The following is a 16,158-nucleotide window of genomic DNA, read 5'->3' as shown; positions in this document are numbered from 1 at the left end:
CTTCACTGTAGTTTTCGGGGTTGATTGAACATAGTAATTTTTTTATTCTATTCCAATGTGTTTCACCATCACATTTTTTGTAAGGTATTCACATGTTCCGACAGTCGGTGAACGACTCGGTTTTGTCTATAACTTGGAATTGAAAGACAAATTCCCGGAAACTCGTGCCATCCGTGCGTTTTTACGCACAAGAAAAAAGAAAACAAACAGCGCCATCCTTTGTTGAAACACCTTCACTACACTATTGGCCCATTCATCTGAAAACTCGGTTAATTATTTCTGAGTAAAGTGCCTGCATGCAACAGTTTGTCAAAAAACACCAACACCTTCCGATACCTTGATGTAGGTTAGTAGGACAAGTGAAATGGCGCATTAGCCAACGGTCAAGCGTGGTCGTGGTCTAGGCACGACCTATGTTAGTCACATAAGGACACGAGAGAGTGTTCATAGTAATTTATATATACTGAACAAAAATATACAGTGCATTCAGAAAGTATTCAGACCCCTTGACGTTTTTCACATTTTGTTATATTACAGACTTATTCTAAAATTGATTCAATTGTACATTTCCCACACAATACCCCATAATGACAAAGCAAAAACAGTTTTTATACATTTTAACAAATGTATAAAACATAAAGAAACTGAAATATCACATTTACATAAGTATTCAGACCCTTTGCTCAGTACTTTGTTAATCTAATTTAGTGTATTACCAAAATTACCCATGCAACTTTTCATTTTAATATTTAGATGTTGGTCATTTAGCGGTGCTTTTGTCCTTAGCAACTTACAATCAGTGCATTCAACTAATGTTGCTAAAAGAATATATACAAAAAACACAGCACAGTCATAGCAAGTAAAACACTTCTGTAACCATTACTGAAAATGTTGTTGTAGCATAATTACAGCCTTGCATTGATGGACATGGTTATAATAAAGATAGGTTTGGTCCAGTGGGAGTGAGATTTTTGAAGAGGGTGGAACCAGGCCTTTTGGCTGATCAATGGGTGGTTTCAGGTTGGGTGGAAAAGATGGTGGGTGCTGTTGCGTCGGTGAAGATAACCCGAAGTGGACTTGTGATGTTTGTTTGTGTTTCTTCAGATCAGGCGCTCCGTGCGACACAACTTGGGGGAAAGACCTGTATCTTGCTTTGCGCTTAGGAACAGGGCACCATTGAAGGGAGTGATTTCTGGGGTAGCGTTAAGTGTGGAGGTGGAGCAATTGAAGTTGAAGATTCCTGGTGTTTGTGATACCCGCCGTTTGGTGCAAGGCAGACCCAGTGGAAAGCGTGGTGAAACAGAGTTGGCGCAGTCTGTTCTTTTGAGCTTTTATTTAGCATTTTTTTTGGTTTGTGTCAACAACTGCAACAGTGCTAAATTTTTCACGCTCAACAGTTTCCTGTGTGTATAAAGAATTGTCCACCACCCAAAGGACATCCAGCCAACTTGACACAGCTGTGGGAAGCATTAGAGTCAATATGGGCCAGCATTCCTGTGGAATGCGTTCGCCATCTTGTAGAGTCCATGCCCCAACGAATTGAGGCTATTCTGAGGTCAAAGGAGGGTGCAACTTAATATTGGGAAGGTGTCCTTGATGTTTTGTACACTCAGTGTATGTTTCAGTAAGGTCGGCTTCATAGCAATGGTTATCAACTGTTCCGCAGAGATGGAACGTGAGTCACAGGAAATAAATGTTGTGGTGGCAGCTGCAGAGAAGTACTTGGGGGAAATGTTCCCTTTAAGCTGTGCAGCTCCCCTGGGACTGCAGCAGCAGAAGAAATATAAGCCCACGCAGAGAAGCATGAGATTGAACTTCATTCAACATTCTAGTTTTCCCCTTTAATTAACACTATCAACGTTTCCTTCTACTGTGGGAATTGCCAATATTGGCCACTTTCAATGTAACATACCGAAACAAAACCAACTATGCAAGACTTAGTATGCAAAACTAACTATGCAAGAGATTTTCTTGTAGGCAGAATGCACAGTTGTCATAACTGCTCCTGCTCTCCCTCCCTGGTGCTCGAGGGCGCCAGGCTGCCCAGCACTACACACTCCTGCCACCATCATTACGCACACCTGTTTCCCTTGTCACGCGCATCAGCGATTCATTGGACTCACATGGACTCAATCACCTGCTTTCATTACCTCCCCTATATCTGTCTGTTCCCGAGGTTGTTCCCCGCTTCAACATTATTGTTGCTTTGTCCCCCTGTGCGGACGATGGTCTTGTTCTGGCACTTGTCTGTTCATTAAATGTTCAACTCCCTGAACCTGCTTCTCATCTCCAGCGTCGGTTCTTACAACAGGAGTAGGATTCTATTGCATTGACAGGCATGACTCAGCCTGTACTCTATAGACTCCGGTGCAGCTTAACCAATCAGAGCCGCAATATCCCTACAACGTATATACAAATAGATATGCCATTCACTTTGAACTGGACTGTGTTTACAGCATGAGTGGTCATGAGTAGATGCTCTTGTTTTGAGATCAAAGTGAGAGCTATATGTAGCCATATGTGCACATTTGTTCATATTTTATTTTACATTTATTTAACTAGGCAAGTCAGTTAAGAACACATTATTTTCAGTGATGGCCTAGGAACAGTGGGTTAATACCTTGTTCAGAGGCAGAACAACAGATTTTTACCTTGTCCGTTTGGGGATTGCAATCTTGCAACCTTTCGGTTACAAGTCCAATGCTCTAACCACTAGGCTACCTACCGCCCCATTATTTCAGAGTAAGTTAGTTATTAGCCCAGTTATAGCTAATTTCTAGTCAACAATGGGAGAGTGGTTGCTTCCTACAACAGCACAAAACGTGAGCGTTTCTAGACATCTTTGAAAAGCGAGTCAGGTAAAGAACATAATTTCTCTGTCTTAAATTGTTGGTTTTTGAGACAGGTTTGAATAAGCTAAGTAGCCAATAGGCAGAGGGTAGCCAAATTAGTCTGATTCTCAGTAATAATGGTATGGGAATAATAAATAATGAAGTGGTTTCTTGGATCAAACAACACATTTTCAATCACCTCCTTGTCTGAAGGAGAAGTGGATAAACAGCTTATTGTCAAGCCCTGCATATTTTTTCCTAAAGTCTCACGGAATATAGGCCTACATTGAACACCACACATTGGTTGCTACTGTGGGCTGAATGATAGAACAGCTATTTCCATGATAAATGTTATGGGATGCATTTTCTCTATTGTTTTTGATGGTAGGCCACTCTGATAGACCTACAGTGCATTCGGAAAGTCTTCAGACCCCTTGACATTTTCCTCATTTTGTTACGTTACAGCTTTATTCTAAAATGGATTAAATGAAACCATTTCCTCATCAATCTACACACAATACCCCATAATGACAAAGTGAAAAACAGGTTTTTAGAAATGTTTACAAATTTATTACAAATAAAAATTGAAATACCTTATTTACGTAAGTATTCAGACCCTTTGCTATGATTCGAAATTGAGCTCAGGTGCATTTTGTCTCCATGTATCATCCTTGAGATGTTTGATTGGATCCAGCTGTGGTAAATTCAATTGATTGAGCATGATTTGGAAAGGCGCACACCTGTCTATTTAAGATCCCACAGTTGACAGTGCATGTCAGAGCAAAAACCAAGCCGTGAGGCCAAAGAAATTGTCACTCCTCAGTAAAAGGCATTTGACAGCCGGCTTGGAGTTTGCCAAAAGGAATCTAAAGGACTCTCAGACCATGAGAAAGAAGATTGAACTTTGTCCTGAATGCTAAGTGTCACGTCTGGATGAAACCTGGCACCATCCCTACAGTGAAGCATGGTGGTGGCAGCATCATGCTATGGGGATGTTTTTCAGGGGCACGGCCTGGGAGACTAGTCAGGATCGATGGAAAGATGAACGGAGCAAAGTACAGAGAGATCCTTGATGAAAACTTGCTCCGGACCTCAGATTGAGGCAAAGGTTCACCTTCCAACAAGAAAACGGCCCACACAACCAAGGCAACGCACAAAGGACAAGTCTCTGAATGTCCATGAGTGGCCCAGTCAGAGCCTGGACTTGAACCCTATCGAACATCGCTGTAGATACCTTAAAACAGATGTGCACCAATGCTCCACATCGAACCTGACAGAGCTTGAGAGGATCTGCAGAGAAGAATGGGAGGAACTCCTTAAGTACAGGTGTGCCAAGCTTGTAGCATCATACCCAAGAAGCCTTGAGGTAGTAATCGCTGCCAAATGTCTTTCAACAAACTACTGAGTAAATGTTCTGAAAACTTATGTAAATGCAATATCCTTTTTTGTTAATGTTTTATAAATTTGCAAACATTTCTAAAAAACAGTTTTTGCTTTGTCAGTATGGGGTATTGTGTGTAGATTGATGAAAAATACAATTTTCAATTTTAGAATAATGTTTTAACATAATGAAATGTGGATAAAGTCAAGGGGTCTGAATACTTTAAGAATGCACTGTACATTATGATCAAGTAGACACAGTTGTCTACTTGGCCACTGTTATAACTGTAACTTAAAGTGGGTACAGCCTCAGTGTTCACAATAAGCGCATGCAAGAAGTTGCTCAGAATTGCACGGAGTTGCACAGAAGTTTGAGCTCAGCAGACCTGGAATTTGCTCAGTGCCGGAAAAAAAATGAAGGGAACATTGCTTGGGGGTATGAGATTTGACTTCAGAAGAGTTACAGCATGTGTTAAGTGGTGGTGTCACATCCTCTCAGTCTTTTGGCCTGGGGTAGGATCAGATAGGGTTTAAGTAGTGGAATAAGGTGATGGACCGCAGAGTGAAGGAAAAGCAGCCAACAAATGTTCAACCTATGTGGGAACTCCTTCAAGACTATTGGAAAAGTATTCCAGGTGAAGCTAGTTGAGAGAATGCTAAGAGTGGGCAAAGCTGTCAGCAAGGCAAAGGGTAGCTACTTTGAAGAATCTCAAATATAGAATATATTTTGATTTGTTTAACACTTTCTTGCTTACTACGTGATTCCATGTGTTATTTCATTGTTTTGATTTCTTCACTATTATTCTACAATGTAAAAAATGTAAAAATAAAGAAAAACCCTGGAATGAGTAGGTGTGTCCAAATAATTTGACTGGTACTGTATATATACAGTTCAAGTTGGAAGTTTACATACACTTAGGTTGGAGTCATTAAAACTCGTTTTTCAACCACTCCACAAATTTCTTGTTAATTTGGCAAGTCAATTAGGACATCTACTTTGTGCATGACACAAGTCATTTTTCCAAAAATTGTTTACAGATTATTTTACCTATAATTCACTGTATCACAATTCCCGTGGGTCAAAAGTTTACATACACTAAGTTGACTGTGCCTTAAAACAGCTTGTAAAATTCCTGAAAATGATGTCATGGCTTTCAAAGCTTCTGATAGGCTAATTAACATAGTTTAAGTCAATTGGAGGTGTACCTGTGGATGTATTTCAAGGCCTACCTTCAAACTCAGTGCCTTTTTGCTTGACATCATGGGAAAATCAAAAGAAATCAGCCAAGACCTCGGAAAAAAAATGGTAAGTCTGGTTCATCCTTGGGAGCAATTTCCAAACGCTTGAAGGTATCACGTTAATCTGTACAAACAATAGTACGCAAGTATAAACAACTAGGGACCACGCAGCCATCATACAGGTCAGGAAGAAGACATGTTCTGTCTCCTAGAGGTGAACGTACTTTGGTGCGAAAAGTGCAAATCAATCCCAGAACAACAACAAAGGACCTTGTGAAGATGCTGGAGCAAAAAGGTACAAAAGTATCTATATCCACAGTAAAACAAGTCCTAGAAAGACATAACCTGAATGGCCACTCAGTAAGGAAGAAGCCACTGCTCCAAAACCGCCATATAAAAGCCAGACTACAGTTTGCAACTGCACATGGGGACAAAGATCGTACTTTTTGGAGAAATGTCCTCTGTTCTGATGAAACAGAAATAAAACTGTTTGGCCATAAGCACCATCATTATGTTTGGAGGAAAAAGGGGAAGGTTTGCCAAAGAATACCGTCCCAACCTTGAAGGGTGGGCGGTGACAGCATCATGTTGTGGGGGTGCTTTGCTGCAGGAGGGACTGGTGCAATTCACAAAATAGATGGCTTCATGAGGTAGGAAAGTTTTGTGGATATGTTGAAGTAACATCTCAAGACATCAGTCATGAGGTTGAAACTTGGTCGCAAATGGGTCCTCCAAATGGACAATGACCCCAAGCATACTTCAGGAAGTTGTGGCAATATGGCTTAAGGACAACAAAGTCAAGGTATTGGAGTGGCCATCACAAAGCCCTGACCTCAATCCTATAGAAAATGTGTGGGCAGAACTGAAAAAGCGTGTGCGAGCAAGGTCTACAAACCTGACTCAGTTACACCAGCTCTGTCATGGAGGAATGGGCCAAAATTCACCCAATTTATTGTGGAAAGCTTGATGAAGGCTACCCGAAACGTTTGACCCAAGTTAAACAATTTAAAGGCAATGCTACCAAATACTAATTGAGTGTATGTAAACTTCTGACCCACTGGGAATGTGATGAAAGAAATAAAAGCTGAAATAAATAATTCTCTCTACTATTATTCTGACATTTCACTTTCTTAAAATAAAGTGGTGATCCTAACTGACCTAAAACGGGGAATTTTTACTAGGATTAAATGTCAGTAATTGTGAAAACTGAGTTTAAATGTACTTGTCTAGGGTGTATGTAGACTTCCGACTGTATATTTTTACGGTTCCCCTTTCCCATTTCGTATAGTAAAGTGTAATGGATCTATAGTATAGTTCAGTTGGGGGCGGTAATGCAACATATTAGAAGCCAACCGCAGTTAAACCTCACAAAGAAGTTTAATCACAACAAGAAATCTTATGATATATCTCTGGATAGTGTCAATACAATACTGAGATATTCACGATGATGCCGGGGCAATGAAACACAGTACAGTAAATGCTTCTATTAAACTGTAAGAAAATTATTTCTACTGTATTTTACTGTAATTACAAGAGATTTTACCAAGCAGGTTAGCTGTAGGCATTTGCATATTACAGCATATTAATAAATACTGTGTTTTATATCACTTTCACTTCTAGATGCCTAAACAAAGGCCTCTCATCTGGATGTGGTTACTGTGCGAAACAGATCAAATGGACATGGGTAAATATTCAACCACTAAAAGGTCCCGAACAATCATTCTGATTCCCATGTAAAATAGTATTTTGAGAGATTAAAATATCACCCATAATATTTTTTAGGGGATAGAAATGCTCAACCATTTTTGAAAGGCTAAGTGAGCGGGGAGCTAATAATCATGAGCTCGCCTTGACTGACAGTGTTTCAGTAAAAACGTATAAAAACAAATTGGAAATAAGCAAAGCAACAAACATTGAAATTGCATCAATTACGGAAAATCTATATATACACATCTCCCTTTTGGCATGTCTTTTATTGACGCAGTTCACAGCAGCACTGACAGATGTGTTGACATGACAACTGCGTCAGAGTTTTCAACAACCCGTTTGTTCCATGCTGGCTGAAGATCTAGCTAGCCATTAACTAGCTAATACCAGACACAGATGAAGACCTAGCTAGCCATTAACTAGTTAACACCAGACACAGATGAAGACCTAGCTAGCCATTAACTAGTTAACACCAGACACAGATGAAGACCTAGCTAGCCATTAACTAGTTAACACCAGACACAGATGAAGATCTAGCTAGCCATTAACTAGTTAACACCAGACACAGATGAAGATCTAGCTAGCAATTAACTAGTTAACACCAGACACAAATGAAAGGGGAAACATACAAGTATCATTGCCATAGGTGAAGTGTCAACTTTTAATTACATTTGCTGACACCATACAGTCCAATTTTGGCACCAGTAGAGTAGCTATCTAGCTTTATAAACTACGACCCCTCTGCAAACACACCTTCTCTGATGTTGCTTACAAGGCGTTACTTATTTAAGCTAGGTAATATAATATCATGTTACCAATAGTGTATTAAAATAGGAGTTAGTGTGATGTTACCCTATCCCCTTAAAAATCCCACCTTCAGAATCCAAGTGTTTGACATGGGGGACGGGATCAGTAACTTTATGAATAAACTTTATCTGGTTTCATCCAAATATTATCCAATTTCAAGACAAACATGATTTTGACTGTTCATGATCTTTTGTGAACTTCTTCGTCGGTGAAGTTTAATGGCGGTCGTCATACTATATTTATGGTGCCACCATCTGTACAGGGGGGGAAAAGGAAACTCCTTAAGGTAAAACAGGAAATGCCATACAAAAAAATGACTTAACAAAACCTATATCACACTCCCTCATTTCTTCAATAGCTCCCTCCCCACACTCTGGGGCCTGAGAGGGTATCACTGCTTGTGACAGAGCCTCATGTAATCCCTTTCTTGAGAAATATTTTAGCCCCAGGAACCACTCTGCCGCATCCACAATAATGTCCATCTTCATGGACTTTCCCTCCACTTTAGCATGACATTGATCACCATTACTATAAAAAACTTTGCACGTAACCTCCACGGATCCTGCTGGTGGGAAGCAAACTCTGCAGCCTGCATTGAAAGCCTTCCCAACACCATGGAGTCCTCAAGAGTACATTTCGTTCCCTCCACCCTTTTGACAGCTTTTACAAATGAAATGCATGTAAATATATAGCAAAACAGAAATACAATAATTTGTTGAATTGTATTGAAAATAAAATCAGTAATTGCTAATAGTGAATATTTAATTATATATTACACTAGCAGCGCCACGGTTGTGGGTTTGATGAAAAAAGTATGAAAATTATTTTAAAAAGTCAGACAGTTCCCAAAGCGCTAAGCATAGTTCCCACTTAGACCATTACAATAGTCCCCCAGTTCAGTCAATAGCTTCTCTGAGCTACTTAACGTCTCCGGCTCTATAGTGCCCTCTAACTCTGAGGAGGAAGGGAAGCATTTGTTTTTGAATGACTGTAGATTGCTGTCCAGACTGTTTCTGATGGTGATGCTGGTGGTCATGACAGGCTGGTAGCTGGGGCCTAGGCCAGCACAGCAGTGGTAGATCCTGTGGGGTGGAGGGTTGGAGCTGGGTAGCACGGCTAGCTTCACCCAGGTCCGGGTGGTGAAGCTGTACTTGTGGAGAAAAAGCATCTGCTAAATGGCATACATTATATTATTATATCATATATTTAGTGTAACTTGCTTCAGCAAAAACACTCTAGATCTTTCTCTTAATTCTGACTGATTTACTGAACAAATATATAAACATAGCATGTAAAGTGTTGGTCCCATGTTTCATGAGCTGAAATGAAAGATCCCAGAAATTTTCCATATACACAAAAAACGTATTTCTCTCATATTTTGTGCACAAATTTGTTTACATCCCTGTTAGTGAGCATTTATCTTTTGCCAAGATAATCCATCCACCTGACAGGTGTGGCTTATCAGGAAGCTGATTAAAACAGGCCACTCTAAAATGTGTAGTTTTGTCACACAACACAATGCCACAGATGTTTCAAGTTTTGAGAGATTGTGTATTTGGCATGCAGACTACAGGAATGTCTACCAGAGCGGTTGCCAGAGAATTGAATGTTAATTTCTCTACCATAAGCCACCTCCAACGTCATTTTAGAGAATTTGGCAGTACTTCGAACTGGCCTCACAACCGCTGAACATGCGTAACCACGCCAGCCCAGGACCTCCACATCTGGCTTCTGCACCTGCGGGATCGTCTGAGACCAGCCACCCGGACAGCTGATGAAACTGATTTTGCACAAGCAAAGAATATCTGTACAAACTGTCAGAAACCGTCTCAGGGAAGCTCATCTGCATGCTTGTCGTCCTCACCAGGGTCTTGAACTGACTGCAATTCGGTGTCGTAACCGACTTCAGTGGGCAAATGCTCACCTGGGATTGCCAATGTCATGCTGGAGAAGTGTGCTCTTCATAGATGAATCCCGGTATCAACTGTACTGGCTAGATGGCAGACAGCGTGTATGGCGTCTTGTGAGTGAGAGGTTTGCTGATGTCAATGTTGTAAACAGACTGCCCCATGGTGGCGCTACCAAAACAGAACAAATAATACAACAAATATTGTGGTTAAACTCAAATATACTAGATAAAAAAATAAAAAGTAATAATACAAATTTAAAAAAATCTTCGTAAATGATATCATAAATAGGACTGGTGGAGTTATGTCACACATGCAGCTAACAAAAATATATATGGACATTTCTGCTCTACCCAAAATTACAACCAACTAATTGCAGCATTGTAAAATAGTTGGGAAGAGATTTGACTTACTGATTCCATGGCACATGATTTATGAACTGATACACAAAATGATGCTGGATTCAAAACATAACATTTTTCATTTTACATGATTATACAAAATTCTTGCAACCAATAGAATGTTATATATATGTGGGATACAAACTTCCCAGCTCTGCAGATTTAGCTGCGAAGAGACAGAATCATTAGATCATTTGTTTTGGTACTGTTTTGGTACACATGTAGCTTGTTTTTGGTTACAGGTCCAGGAATGGCTGAAGAATTGGAACATTTACCTGGAGCTAACTCTGCAGATAGCACTACGGGGTGATGTGAAAAGTCATAGTCAATCAATCAATAATATAATAGTACTTTTATCAAAAATGTTTGTTCTTAATTTACAATCTGAAATTATGAGAATAGAAAGGTTCAGAACTTTTGTGGAACATCACAGCACAGTTGAAAAATATATGACAAATAGAAATCCAATATGGATGGTGTCAAGTGATATATGGGAGGGGTTGAATGGAGCTGAAGGTTGGGAATAATAACAACTAATAACAACATAACTAATGTATAACATACTGTGTCTAAAATGTATATAGGTTCAAAACTTCTGTGAAAGAAATAGATGGGAGAGGTTGTTAGAGGAGTAAAATCAAACAAAATATAACTATTGTAAAATATTCTGTTCCCGTAAAATGTATATAGTATGTATGAGCTGCAAGTAGAAGCCTAAGCGTTGTTGTTCACTAGTTTACTCCAATTAGGGGAGGGGTGGTAGGGTTACAAAGTAATAAAATCACATATATGTGAATATACTCTGTGTATTTCTTTACCTCTTTAACTAGGCAAGTCCGTTCAGAACAAATTCTTATTTTCAATGACGGCCTAGGAACAGTGGATTAACTGCCGTGTTCAGGGGCAGAACGACAGATTTTTACCTTGTCAGCTCAGGGATTTGATCTTCCAACCTTCCGGTTACTAGTCCAACACTCTAACCACTAGGCTACCTGCCGCCCTGTATGTATGTACAGTACCAGTCAAAGGTTCGGACACCTACTCATTCAAGGGTTTTCCATTATTTTTTTATTACTTTCTACATTGTAGTATAATAGTGAAGACATCAAAACTATGAAATAACACATATGAAATTATGTATTAACCAAAGTGTTAAACAAATCAAAATATATTTTATATTTGAGATTCTTCAAAGTAGCCACCCTTTACACACTCTTGGCATTCTCTCAACTAGCTTCATGAGGTATGCATTTCAATTAACAGGTGTGCATTGTTAAAAGTGAATTTGTGGAATTTCTTTCCTTCTTAATGCGTCTCAGCCAATCAGTTGTGTTGTGACAAGGTGGGGTGGAATACAGAAGATAGCCCTATTTGGTAAAAGACCAAGTCCATATTATGGCAAGAACAGCTCAAATAAGAAAAGAGAAACGTCAGTCCATCATTATTTCAAGACATGAAGGTCAGTCAATCTGAAAAATGTCAAGAACTTTCTTCAAGTGCAGTTTCAAAAACCATCAAGCGCTGTGAGGAAACTGGCTCTCATGAAGACCGCCACAGGAAAGGAAGACCCAGAGTCCTCTGCTGCAGAGGATAAGTTAATTAGAGTTACCAGCCTCAGAAATCGGCAATTATCTGCAGCCCAAATAAATGCGTCACAGAATTCAAGTAACAGACACATCTCAACATCAGCTGTTCAGAGGAAATTTCGTGAATCAGGCCTTCATGGTCCGAATTGCTGCAAAGAAACCACTACTAAAGGAAACCAATAAGAAGAAGAGACTTGCTTGGGCCAAGAAACACGAGCAATGGACATTAGACTGGTGGAAACTTTTCCTTTAATCTGATGTGTCTAAATTTGAGATTTTTGGTTCCAACCGCTGTGTCTTTGTGAGACGCAGAGTAGGTGAACGGATGGTCCCCGCATGTGTAGTTCCCACCATGAAGCATGGAGGAAGATGTGGGATGGTTTGTTGGTGCTTTGCTGGTGACACTCAGTGATTTATTTAGAATTCAAGGCACACTTAACCAGCATGGCTACTACAGTATTCTGCAGCGATATGCCATCCCATCTGGTTTGCGCTTAGTGGGTCTATCATTTCTTTTTCAACAGGACAATGACCCAACACACACTCAGGCTGTGTAAGGGCTATTTGACCAATAAAGAGACTGAAAGAGTGCTGCATCAGAGGACCTGGCCTCCACAATCACCCGACCTCAACCCAAATTAGATGGTTTGGTGTGCTCAGCATAAGTGGGAAATTCTTCAAGACAAGTCGAAAAGCCTTCGGGGTGAACCTGGTTGATAGAATGCCAAGAGTGTGCAAAGCTGTCAACATGGCAAAGGATGGCTACTTTGAAGGATCAAAAATAAAATCTATTTTGATTTGTTTTACACTTTTTTGGTTACTACATGATTCCATATGTGTTCTTTCATAGTTTTGATGTCTTCACCATTATCCTACAATGTAGAACATAACAAAAAAAATATAGAGAAACCCTTGAATGAGTAGTTGTGTGCAAACGTTTGATTTGTGCTGTATATATATTTTTGGTGGATTGGAAGAATGCAGACAATTACATTGATGGAAGCTACAATCTATCTGCAATATTGAAGCTGATCACCCCCCCCTAAAAAAAAAAAAAAAAAAACAATGCCATTGTTAAACAACCAACACAATGTGTCTATTGTTCTTCTTTTTTCTTTGTGTGGCAAAGATCACATAACTTAGAATGTTGATTCACCTCATGTGCTGTGTGTACTCAAACCACCATTTTTTAATTCAAGAGTAACAATTGATAGTGAATGATGATTAAGCAAATAAAACCAATGAAGAGAAGGTACATTTTATGCTGGTTTATATGCATCTTCACTGTGAAAGTGTATGTCTTCTATAAGGCTATTGAGGTAGTTCCTTTTCTTTTGTTTATTTTAGTCTTTTTATGGGGGGTTACAGGTACAATTTTTTAAATCAAAGATAAATATATATAACACCAACCCATTCCCCCTCAGTCTCCATCCACCAGCTCGCATCCTCTTTCCCCATCCGGAAACCATGCCTATATTGATTTAGCTTGCCCCGTACAATGGGATAGTCTCAGAGGTGTCCTCCATAAGGGTATTGAAAGTTGTCAGTGACGGAACCCTTCAAAACCCATTTTTATAGATCTGCAGTACCCAGAGAAACTCCGGAAGCAGGAAGAGCGAAAGAGAGAGAGAGCAGGGTACTAACATGGCTTTGAGACATCTCCAGGAGTGACATGTGGAGTTCCACCTCCACAGGTCCCTCTGCTCACTCAGGCCCCTCAGACCCCCCAAACAGGTACATGCAGTCCAGGACGGTCATGGCAGAGTGACTGTGTCTGGGTCCAGGACCCACCTCCATCTGGATGCAGTCCAGCAGGGTCCACAACTTGGTGTCTGACACACATACATGGAAGGATGCAGGCACACACGCACACAGGCACACACACACGCACACAGGCACACACACAGGCACACACAGGCACACACACACACACACACACACACATTGTTAGGGGAAGTGTTTTTTCAATTCAAAACATATTCCAGTCATGACATCAGCATTGTTTTTGAAGTGATAGTCACGAAAATCAAAGGATATACCCATGGAAAACTTTGGTCCCGCTTTATTTGAAATACAGCTCATAAAGGCTTCATAAAGCATTCATATAGGTTTTAAAACCTCTACATAAATGGGTCACAAATCATATATAACTGTATTTCATGCTCTATAAATAATTAATACATGTGAAAAAATGTATTGATGGTTATGTCGGACAGTTATGCCACATTATGAATTTTTCCACAGCATGAAATAAGGTTACAGATGATTTCTGACCCATGTATATAGTGCTTATAAAGCCTTAATTCATACTTTATGAAGCCTTCATAAGATGCACTTCAAAAAAAGTGCGACCAAAACTTCTAACTCACCAAATTCTAACTTCCAAAACTCCTGTGATGAGCCAATCATGTCAATGTATCCCCCGTAGATGTACATAGCAGAGCCAAACACCACGGCACTTTGGCCCTTCCTGTTGACTGGCACCTGGTTCTGGGATCATTTTTAACAAATGGACCGCCATGAGGGGTTGTCATCAATTACAGTAACAAGACATGGAAACCCTACCTAAACAAATTCCACAATTGATCATGCTATGGGACAATTTATAGAGCTGCCATATGCTGTGGTTGCATTTAGTTAAACAATTTATTTAGTTCTTCATTAATTTCAGTTATACTTGATATTCTTGATATATGAGGGTGTACTTAAGCAATATTGCCCGAGGAGGTGTGGTATATGGCCAATATACCACGGCTAAGGGCTGTTCTTATGCACAACGCAACGCAGAGTACATGAACACAGCCCTTAGCTGTGATATATTGGCCATATATCACAAACCCCCGAGGTGCCTTATTGATATTATAAACTGGCTACCAACGTAATTAGAGCAGTAAAAATAAATGTTTTGTCATACCCGTGGTATACGGTCTGATATACCACCGCTGTCAACCAATCAGCACTCAGGGCTCGAACCACCAAGTTTATAAAAATGTATTGTTCTTTTAAGAATGCTTACAGTGGTGCCTTTGTATGAATGGGAGCTAGTTGTGCAAAAGAGAGGAAGCATTGTTGAGAGAGGAAGCATGATTATGTGTTTACATGTTAACACTCTCAATTTCCCTGGTATGTGGTGCGTTCCATTACAGTACATGCCTGAGGCTTGTTCCCTTTCCCCTGCCAATACACCCACTGCTCTTTCACTGCAAGAGATAAGGGAAAGGACACTGAAACTGTGCAGGACTCACAGAGAAACAGAGGCTGAATGGCAGCCATTCTTTGATGTCACTCCCTATTTTAAACGTCAGATGCAAGTTTGAACATGTGTTATTAACACCTCTCTTGTGAGGTGTAGAAGAGTTTTGGATTGTTGGATCATTATGTTTGTGTCATACAGTAGTTATTGAGTTGCATTTTTCTCACAGTGGAACTTAGCAATATCAAACACCCAGAAGGGGATTCTCCAGTTAGTGTAGGCAGAATCAATCATTCCACCAAAGACATTGAGAAAACCCTGTAAAGATCATATAAAATGATTTGCAATCAACATCAAGCTACATGAAGACTACCATGTACCGCAATGCTAAGCAGTCATAGATACATTGACATTGAATTTACCTCCGAGAGCAACTTCAGCTCCTCACCAACAACCATCCAGATGACATGGATAAAACCCTACCTGATGGGCCACCATTAAGTGTTCCTGAAGCTCCTCAGGCGTTACCTCACAGCTACAGTCCAACTCTGTCCACTCACATTCTTATAATAACATGATTGAATCACAGTCTGCATGACTGACAAACAGATTGTAGCAGACCATTTCAAGACTAACAGAGTTATGCTCCCTCCAGATCTGAGATAACTATAGTTTTAACTATGCTTATGGAAAGGAACTATTTGTTCTGGGGAACCTATTTGAATACAGGCCTTAGAAAGCAACTTTTATATCTGAACATTCTGTAAATGTCCATTCTCCTGAATGTCCATTGCCCCAGATGTACATAATCAAGTCAAACCAAGTAAACCAATCATATCTTCTACATATAAGTATAAATACATGCATTTCCCAAAGTCCTATGTAACAACTATGTTGCTATTGTAATAAAAGTTACTACTTATGTGTAAGAAGCTGATGTCAAGTGTTACTGCATTACCTTGTCTCACTTATTACAAAAATATATGGGTTACTTCATTTTGAAGCTGCGAAAGTGGTCTACTCCAATGTTGAGATGAGTCCATGTCCCTTGTATTTAATTCTAGCTATAGGTGTAACGGCTCTCTTCTATCTCCTCCTCTGACGAAG

At 39.9% G+C, this 16,158-nt stretch overlaps 1 long non-coding RNA gene across 2 annotated transcripts; it reads right to left on the bottom strand.

Moving 5' to 3' along the window:
* Positions 1-6,874: 6,874 nt before the first annotated feature.
* Positions 6,875-14,630, bottom strand: LOC112225580. Of its 2 annotated transcripts, XR_002949612.2 has the most exons (4): positions 14,228-14,630; positions 13,503-13,690; positions 9,889-10,042; positions 6,875-9,109 (listed from the first exon to the last, which is right to left on the bottom strand). It is a non-coding gene; the product is annotated as an uncharacterized LOC112225580 (long non-coding RNA). The 2 variants fall into 2 exon arrangements; XR_006080027.1 differs by lacking the exon at positions 6,875-9,109 and having other exon boundaries at positions 9,437-10,042.
* Between the last annotated feature and the right edge of the window lie 1,528 nt (positions 14,631-16,158).

The sequence above is a fragment of the Oncorhynchus tshawytscha genome, linkage group LG26 (assembly GCF_018296145.1).
Source record: "Oncorhynchus tshawytscha isolate Ot180627B linkage group LG26, Otsh_v2.0, whole genome shotgun sequence".
In the NCBI taxonomy this organism is placed as follows: domain Eukaryota; kingdom Metazoa; phylum Chordata; class Actinopteri; order Salmoniformes; family Salmonidae; genus Oncorhynchus; species Oncorhynchus tshawytscha.
The sequence above is the reverse complement of the archived record's forward strand: the minus strand, read 5'-3'. Positions and strand labels throughout refer to the sequence as shown.